Source organism: Cyprinodon tularosa, unplaced genomic scaffold, assembly GCF_016077235.1.
Source record: "Cyprinodon tularosa strain WSP-4 unplaced genomic scaffold, ASM1607723v1 ctg205, whole genome shotgun sequence".
Taxonomy (NCBI): Eukaryota; Metazoa; Chordata; class Actinopteri; order Cyprinodontiformes; family Cyprinodontidae; genus Cyprinodon; species Cyprinodon tularosa.
The window spans coordinates 657,185-666,620 of NW_024038756.1; the positions used below are offsets into that span (position 1 = coordinate 657,185).

Sequence of the window (9,436 nt, forward strand, 5' to 3'; positions counted from 1 at the left end):
CTTTTTCAATCAAACCCAACCCACCCAGCAAAAATTGGATGAAAAGACATTGAAACGACATGATTTACGTCCAAACGTCTACATTTGGTTGAACAGTGAAAGATTAAAAGACATATTTTTCAGATTGTTGAAAACATGTCAAAAACTTTGTTTATAACATGTTTTCAATGTCTTTTATTGGTCTAAAGTGGGACAAAATCAGACCGACCAAAAAACAGCCCCACTTTCAACAGCCATTTCTGGACTAAATCAAGGCTATGATTGACCAGGCAGATTCAGCCAAATAAAAACGTCTAAATGACGTCTGTTGTGAACTTTCATTCTGATTTTCATTATATTCTTCATATTCACGTCTACCAACTGGCAGTCTCATTCATTGGTTTCTTTTGATCTCTTGCTCGTCTTCTTTTTTTCTTCACTTCTGTGGACGCATTCGTGCACCACTCACTGGTGTGGTATAAGTATTACAATGCCTATTATGGCTTCCCCCGGTTTGTGCTGCTTGATCTTTTCGCAAAGTAGACATCCAATCCAATTTTATTTGTTAAGCACTTAAAAACAACCACAGCTGACCAAAGTGCTATAAGGAATAAATAATAAAAAAAAGAAGAGAAAAAAAAGAAAATAAAGCCCAATGCCTTGCTAGGTGTTAAAAGCAAATGCGAAAAAGGTGGGTTTGGAGAAGAAATTTAAAAACAGTCAGAGAAGAGGCCTGTCACCTTATCATCATTAAGCTCTGTGTGGATTAGTTTAATCAAAAACCCCATTTCTAAATCCAATATTTCCACTGCCATTAAGGCTTCAGTGATGTAACGAGCAAGTTACACTTACAAATAATCTGTGGAAATCAGTTGTGGGTTTTAAAATGTGCCCATATGTCATGCAAAAAAAGGGAATACAAGAAAACACTGTGACCTAAAAAGAAGTCAGTTGGAGGATTAAAATTTGATCATTTATAGTTGGTTATAGAATGCTCTTTTCTTCTCAATAAAATACAACACATCTAAGTAACTTTAAGCCAGTGGTAAAGCTCTTTGTAGGAGTTGTTACTTTGTGGAAAAGAAGACAAAAATGTCCAAGTTGTTTTAAAAACAATTTTAAACAAATTAGAATTGATATAAGATGCTATTTAAAGCTAAATCGTATTTTCTATCAATGTATATCATTTACACTTTCAGGCTCTTAGAACACACTGCTATAGATTTCAGTGGGTGCTGGTCATTTCACTCTTTTTTTGTACTGTTTGTATCTATTTGCGACACAAAAGTGAATTTGTACCCCTTTGCAAAGATCTAATGTAAATGGCAACTAGATGTATTTACTGGTGAGAGTTTTGGCAAATATCCTGAAGGCTCAACATATAGTTTTATCCTGCTGGCTTTCAAGAGTGGGAACAAGTTTTCTGAGTAATTAATATAGAGGGTGAAGGTTGAGTTCTAATCTTTCTAGTCATGTTTGTTGTGTTGAAGAGGTTTTTAAGGGCACTGATGAAGCACGCCGTTGGCACAGAGGTAAAGCGTGTAGTCAATGCATGGAAGCCTCAGTCCTTCACGTGGTTGTCAGTCCCAGCCTTTTGACCCTTGATGCATCTCCCCCTCTTTCTTAACCCCATTTCCTGTCTGTCTACTATCAAATAACAGCTACTAGAGCTGTTATTTGCTAAGAAAGAGGGCTGGATTCTAGAGACGGTTTCAGTAAGTGGCTTTCAGTTTATTTAAGTCTTTGAGAAAGTTTTACTCAGACAAATTTTCTGTTCCACCAATATATTGATATTTTTTAATACAGTCATAAAACTGTTAATGGAACAAATATTTTTAACTGTAAAAGTAAAAAATGTATGCCATCAGTCCCAAGGATATACATAAATTTAAAAAAATCACAATTCTGATCACAACTCTGATATTCTCCTGCTATCAAAAAACGATAAAACAATGCCCTTCCCCTATCTTTAGTAAACACTCCATGTTGTTCAGTTAGGTTGTGAAAAAACGAATGCTCATCTTTTATACTTGTTTTTTTCTTCTCAACAGTAAAGGAAGATATTTAATTTTCCTCATGAGGCAGTTCACATCATCAGCAGCTGATGTTTGGACTTGAACACAACACTGATCATAGATAATAGGCAAACATGACAGGAATGGTGAAGCTGTCACTCCACAGAGGAAAGATAGCAAGTGTGATGGAGCGACAAGAAGAGGTGGATGAAAAGAAAGAAGAGAGCATAAGAGAGAATGAGGGTGGGAGCAAAGGAAGGAAGGAAGGAGAAAACTCCCAATTCATCACAGAACAGGCACAGAACAGACAAAAGGAAGGAAACGAACGAGGACAGATGCCAGCACATGTCGGACTCAACCCCACCGCCGCCCCCACCCCCACCCATCCTAAATTACAGGCATCCCCACTTGTAACTTGTTGAGATGTCTTTTAACTCCCTCATCAGACAGGTTTCAAGTCACGATATTCTCATATTGATGTTTCGAGCTCCCAACCCAGAGCATTCCCGTCCAACCAGATGTGTGACATTACGAGCAGGGCACACGTAAGCTGGGACATCAGTGTGACATAATGTTTTCACAGACTCATTTAGCAAGTCTTAACCTGCATGGTTTTCCAGAAAATCCCACACCTAAACAGACATAAGTGTGAAGTAAATAGGAAATCGACCAGGTGAAGCATTTCTTAGGGTTCCAGCATTGTTCGGAAAAGCATGTAAAAGGTATGAAGTTTGTTTTTTTTCATTTTTTTTTTCAGGTCTGGACAGCTGGAGAAAAAGGAAAATTGAGGAAAAAAAATGTTTGATTTAAGTGCTTTACCTTTTTTTTGTCACATCAGCCTGATTTTAACATTTTACTTATCATTCATTTGATTGTAGACTTCCTAACTGAATACACAACTATTCAAACAATCAAAGAGGAGAAATCGAACTACTTGATTGGTGGCTTGACAACGTTTAGTCCATGCTTAACTGGAAATGTGGGTCTCAGACTGGATCTGCAGTTTCACACTAACTGCCTAAACTGTTATTTCTAAGAATCCTACTAAAATATAAAAACTTTAAAGCAATCTGTGCAATTTGGAAAAATCTATACACTTGTTCATTTCCTTATAGTGTTATAGACATTATAATACAGCAGATAGGCTAGATTGCACAATAGTGGTCAAATCGCTCTATACCACATACAAAATAATTTTGGGGGGAGATAACTAACAAGGCACATATTCAGAAAGTTTTACTGTTAATGTTTGTACACAAAAGCCCAACAAAGGAAGAGTGCGTAAAAAGAATTTAGAAAGTGAAATTTGGAAAAGTAAAGAATTTCTTTATCATTGGCCATATATAGATAGCCCTGCTTACAGTATGGTTGATTTAAATGAACACTGCAGAGGGATTCCCTCAGTTTTTGCAAACTGCCAACAGAAGCAGCACCACATGAAGCCCAGAATAAGAAAGAAAGATATTTTCTGTTTCCCGCTACCCTCAGCTGTCATTTCTGTCATGGTTTTCCCAAAACAGACTTCACCAATATTTGTTTAGTGGACTGCTAGTGACAATAGCAGAGAACTGGGGGAGGGAAAAAAAGGAACACACACAGAGACACACATCAGACAGGCACACTGCCAAACAAACATTTAAAGTGCCCATTCGCACTGGGGACTCCTTAAGCCTCATATTTGCTCAACAGCAGAAATTAGTGCAGCGCTGAGGAAGAGGGATGAGGCATTAGTGAAGCAACTTTTAGAAAATGAAAAAGGGGCAGTGGAAGAGCAAAGAGAGTGAGGAAGAAAGAGATCATCTCTTTCATGATAATTGCATCAACTTTTTTTTTTACAATGCTTAAGACATCTGCATAAAAATGTGTCTAATGACTGTAGTAATATTTGCTTTGCCACAAGGTGAGAGGAGTAACTTATGTATTAAAGTGGATAACAAGGGGAAAGCATCAGGTTATGTTCAGCTTTGAAAAACATATTTATATTTCTTTTGTACTGCTTTGTTTAATCCATGCTGGGGATCATAGCATAAACAATACTAAACTTAGAGCTCTCCATTTCTTTATATATCTGAAGAGCAAACAACAAAGGACAAAGAAGTAAACTGCACTCATATTGTGGTTGTGTGCATCTGTTTACTTCTGTTGCATAATGATAATGTGAGGGAGGACACCTGCTATTTAAGAACAAAAATATATAAGCTTGAACTCCTTCCAACTCTGTTGGGTTTCGGTTATGGCTCAGAGGAGTGCTCGATTTGAAGAGCAAAGTAATTAAACAATTCATCTTCCTTCCAAAACACAAAAATGTAAAATATACACATTTAGAATTAAATATATTTATATAAATATTTTAAATTAAACACTCTTTGTTTTTTTTGATCCGGTGTGAACCCAGATTAGTTGGACATTAAGGCAGAGGTTGAAGGCTAATATAAGTGAGAAATGCAGATAGGAGATGGCACGCCATCACTGTTCTGAACACTTTACTTCTCAGAAAACTTTTTTGCTTGAGAAACAAGTTAAAACAAGAAACGTTCTTGAAAGAAAATTAAAACCCTAAGATCCACAGAGAAATCAGCTGGTAAACAAAATGCATTAGCTCAGTGTTTAATGGAGAGGTATCATTGGCACTATTAGTCCCAGTGACTTTCTGAAAAAAAAAAAACAGTTTGAAATACAGTGACAAAGAGCTCACTTCAACCACTGGGATATTTTTGATTTTTAAATCAAATAGGGTCTCTTCATGCCTTAAAATAAAAAATAATCCTGTGTTAAGGTGTAATTGTAGGATTCTCTTTTAATTCTGAATTATCTTCAACAGTGCTGATCAAAAATAAAGAAGCAGGTCATACACCTCAAAGGTCCGTGTCAACAACAATCTGTACCCCTGTTTTCACTTTCTGCTTATTTCAGTTTTGTTCCTCTTAAAAAAAAAACACTTAGTGTCCATATTTATTAATCATAGATTTCAATTCATTTGTCCCTAGGTTTAATATTTTGATTTGAAAAAATCACTTTACACAGTCATATTAATCAGGGGAACAAAAGAAAAGCATAAGAGACCCCCTGTATGTGAACCTTTGTTTTAGTTTTGATTAGTTGGTTGTATAAGCTGGTTAAAATAACACACCCCTGCTGGGTACCATGTGTCACATAAGCAACATCTGATGTGATGGCTCTGGAAGGGTTTTTTTTTTTTCTCAGTTTGGATGTGGGAACCATAAATGTAGATACAGCGGAGGATATACCACCAGCGAACTTCCTGTGTGAAATAACAGAAAAGGAACATGTGGCGCTTTTCCCTGATTGGGATTCTTCAAGACAAAAAGGTCAGTTTGGTCCCATCTATATTGGATCAACTGCTTAAACCGTTGGTTTTAACTACGTCTAGATTTATGCTATGTATAAACACCCAGTAAAATATATATCATTGCCAAGAAACTTTAAGGGGGCCTAATTAAAAATAAATAAATCTAAAGTTGCCCTTCTAAATATCTTTAGCTGGGTAACTATATATCTACTTCTCCATAGGAGAGGTGATAGAAAAGAGGATCACCACACAAAGCAGCAGCACAAAAACACCCGTAAGGCTGACTTGACAAAGTCCTATTCACACTGACACACACACACCTTACTGTAAACACAGCACATGGAGCCATTGATTCTCATACACGCCCACACACACACATATTTGCCCTCAACAGACAACAAGTAAACGGACGCTCACACACAGACACAAATAAAAACCTGGATGCGTGTCGGTTGGAGATAAGACAGGCTTTCCCCTCTTTTGCTGCCTCTGGCTTTCGCAGAGTCTTTGTCAGCAATGTAAAAATATCCTCAGACATAAACACACACATGCACACACCGGCTAGTTTTTATCTGCCACTATAAATCCTTTCATGGCTGGCTTGCTCAAAACACCCTGCCAATATTCAAGTTCCTTGTGGCAGCAACTGAAGCGGTAAGTTACAGAGTGGAAAGATAATACAGATGAAAGAAAACATCTGGGACCATTGATTCCAATTCATCTTAAATTACACTTTTTTTTTATCTAGATTAGAGGTAAGCAGCTTGGTTTCAGAGGATTAAATGTAGATATGTGCCAAGGAATAACATTAAGGTGTGCCTGAATCCTAAATATTTGCTGGATAAGCATGCCACGGCTATTCTAAACCAGGCACCACAAAAATACGAGGGGGAATAAATACTTTAGATTCCAGCTCCAATCACAAGGTCTCTAAATGAATGGAAAGCTCAAACCTTCTTCTTTTAAGCTCAGTCGTATTCTTCAAAAAGTGTTTAAGTTCAGCCATATTTTTCTCAAAAGGCCATAGGAAAAAGAACGACAAACACGTTTTGTTGCAAAGGAATAAATTCTGCGAAACTAACCCAGAATGTCTAATGCTAAAAAAATATGTTTTAATAATAATAATTTAGCTTTATGTTCTGTTTTGTTCGCTGCTGCAGACTAAAGTTTTCAGGAGTTCACCAACTTCCTATCAGCGTACCCATCAGTCCATGAGTCTCATCTGGAGCAGCACCTTCTCTACATTGTCATTGTTTTATAACTATACACACAAAGCAGGCTCCTAATTATTACATCTAAATCCAACATCAAATTATCATTTTGAAATCTGAACCCACGATTGCATGAATTGAAGTTCTGAAAATGTGCTTTTAAAGACCATATAAAAAGCAGACTCATTAACAACGATTTAACAGACCATAATTGCTTTAAGCACCAAATAGTTCTTTCTAATCTGGGATTGGGTGTAATTGTTTTTTATCAGATGTAATTCCACATCTGCAGTTCTTATGAAAGGAAATAAACAGTCAGTCATAGAAACCTTTAAGTAGTTCAGCACTGTGTTTGCCCTTTGAGCTCTACCTGGACTGCCAGGTTGGGATTGCCAAGCTGTTAAGGTATTTTGTTATCACTGACTTAGCTCCTATAAGAAACTAGGCAAGGTCTCGGGTGAAAGCATTAATGATTGATAAAGTCCTTTCACCAACACAGAAAGACACAGTGGCTCATGCAATATTTCAAGCTGAACACCTATGTGAGTTAAAGTAAGAAGACAGCTGAAATGAACATATTCTCATATGCATATGATGGTTTATTGGATGAGAAGTCTCCTGTACACTTCAAATATCATCTTATCCTTTTTTAAACATAAGCAACCTGAGGCAAGTTACCTTAATTTCCATCACAACTCTGTCTCTTTTATTCTTCTTAAAGCTCCCTACACAACCTCTATACAAGAAATCACCTTACCTTCACTTAAGGAGTATGGTATTCCTGTGAGTGTCCCATTTAATTCCCTGTGGTTACTAAAGCACAGCCAGAAGAACCCAGATAGAAGGAAATCCCTGCATCAGAGAGACATCTCCCAGGCTCCGGAGTACTGTTTCACTCTTCACACACTGGAGTGCATTCTCCCACATGCTGCCACTTGCATGCCTAGATCAGACTGTAGGCTGAGCAGGAGGGTGTGTGTGTTCTGTTTTAGTCTAGGCCCGCCCTCTTTTCTTCCTGGCTTCCCCTCTTCTCTCACTCATGCTTTCACACAGCCCTCCTCTTCCTCTTTTTCTCCCTTTTCTTGCTTCCTCTCTTACTCACCTCCCCTGGCTTGGCATTTGACTGTCAGCATGTGTGCTGGGTTTGTGCCTTTAAGCTTTTAGATGTCCCAGTCCTCTGTTTAATTACTGCCTCCCTGGCCTCAAGCTAAACAACACAAACAAAGAGAAAAAAGATACAGTGAACAAGCACTGGCGTGCAAAAAATCCCCATTTGCTGGTAGGCAACACTGCCGAATATAGCAAGTGTGAGTTCTTCTCTTTTTAGGAGATAGATGATCTAACCAGAACAGTGTGAAAAGAAGTGGGTGGAAACTGATTTCTTTTATGTAACTTGGAAACATAATTTGAAAGAGAGAAGGGTTTGAGTTTAGAGACAATAAATTATTATTCGACTAATATCGAATAATATTTACTGTTGCTTATATCATCCTGCAGTTTTTACTCATCTTTTCTGTTCATCCCTTTATGTATACATCTAGTAGTTACTTTTTTGGGAGACTTACATTGAGAGAATTAAATGTGAGCTTTTCACTGGCAATTCAGCTCTTTTTTATCCTTATTTGATTCTAACCTGCTTGCATTTCATGCACATGAGCAATTATTTTTGTCCACTTGCACGAAACCATGTCTTATCTATTTCCTTCTTATCAAGGTTAAAGAGGCAGTTTTCTAATTATACTGCCACCTGTGGCCAAAATACAGAACTGCACCGCCCTTCTTCTCTTTTCTAAGTCGCACTCATACTGTACTTGACAAAGTCACTGAACATCACTGTGCCTCTTTAGCTCAAAAAACACAACCTTCCACATGACCTACTGGTCTTCTTATGCTCTGCTTGTATTCAACCTGTTATACAGTATATATATGTTTTATATGTGTACATATTGCTGGTTAGAGACTTTTTAGACTTTTTACCCTCAGGTCGATTCTACAGATCCCTAAAAAAAATAATAAACTGAAACACAACCTGTTTCGTACCCTAGAGTGTTTCTCGGATGAATGCAATTGAATACTTCAAAGTCAGGCTACTTTGCTGAGGGGGGATAAGCTTTTAACACTTTTACAAGCTTTCTTTCCTTCTTCTTACAGAAAAGAAAAGATAGTTTGTACATATTGCGTCTTCTCCTTTTTTTATCCCTACATAGTTGTTTTTACATTCTATGGTTACGCAGTTCAACTCAACTGATTTTGGAGGCAAAGCTTGATATAGAAAGACAAATGAGAGGACAATGGGTTTGTTTATTAAATCCAGATTTTTGATGGTATTTTATCATTTTAGGTTACAAAACATTTAAAGTGCGGTTTGCACTGAAGCATATAGGTACGAGAAGCAGCTTACATTGGGAAGAAATTGAGACCATAATCTACCTTTTTTATAAAAAAAAAAAAAATAGTAAAGAGTACTGAGAAACTAAAAAAAGTCCTACAATCAAAAACATAATTGAAACTTCTCTACATCATAGTGTAGTGATGCTTTTATTGAAGTGGTACAGAGTACTGCCTACATTCGGGGGAAATATGGAGGGAGCAAAATACAGGAAAATCCTGGAAGAAAATCTTGGATGCTCTAAAAAGTTCGGGTACTGCTTGATCTTTCTGCAGGACAGTGACCCTACACATATAGTCACAGCTACAACTAAGAGCTATTGATCAAAACCTATTTAACTGTTGTAGTGGGCCAGTTAAAGTTCAGACCTAAATATTAGCTGGAATCTTTAACAAGACCTAAAGGGCGCTGTTGATCCAATTTTAATGAGCTTAAACTGTTATATATGGACTTATATATGGAAAAATATTTAGTCAAAAGCAGGTGGAGACATTCCTTAAAAGGAAAAACAGTAGTTCTACCAAGTCAAGGT

General features: G+C 37.2%; 1 protein-coding gene across 2 annotated transcripts in view; it reads right to left on the reverse strand.

Annotated features, from left to right (window-relative positions):
* LOC119783467 (T-lymphoma invasion and metastasis-inducing protein 1-like) overlaps positions 1 to 7,490 on the reverse strand; it is an 81,516-nt gene extending 74,026 nt beyond the window's left edge. For both annotated transcript variants that reach the window (XM_038285011.1, XM_038285010.1), the window contains exon 1: positions 7,273 to 7,490. The gene's annotated coding sequence lies outside the window, so the exon portion shown is untranslated. The remainder of the gene's footprint in view (positions 1 to 7,272) is intronic.
* Between the last annotated feature and the right edge of the window lie 1,946 nt (positions 7,491 to 9,436).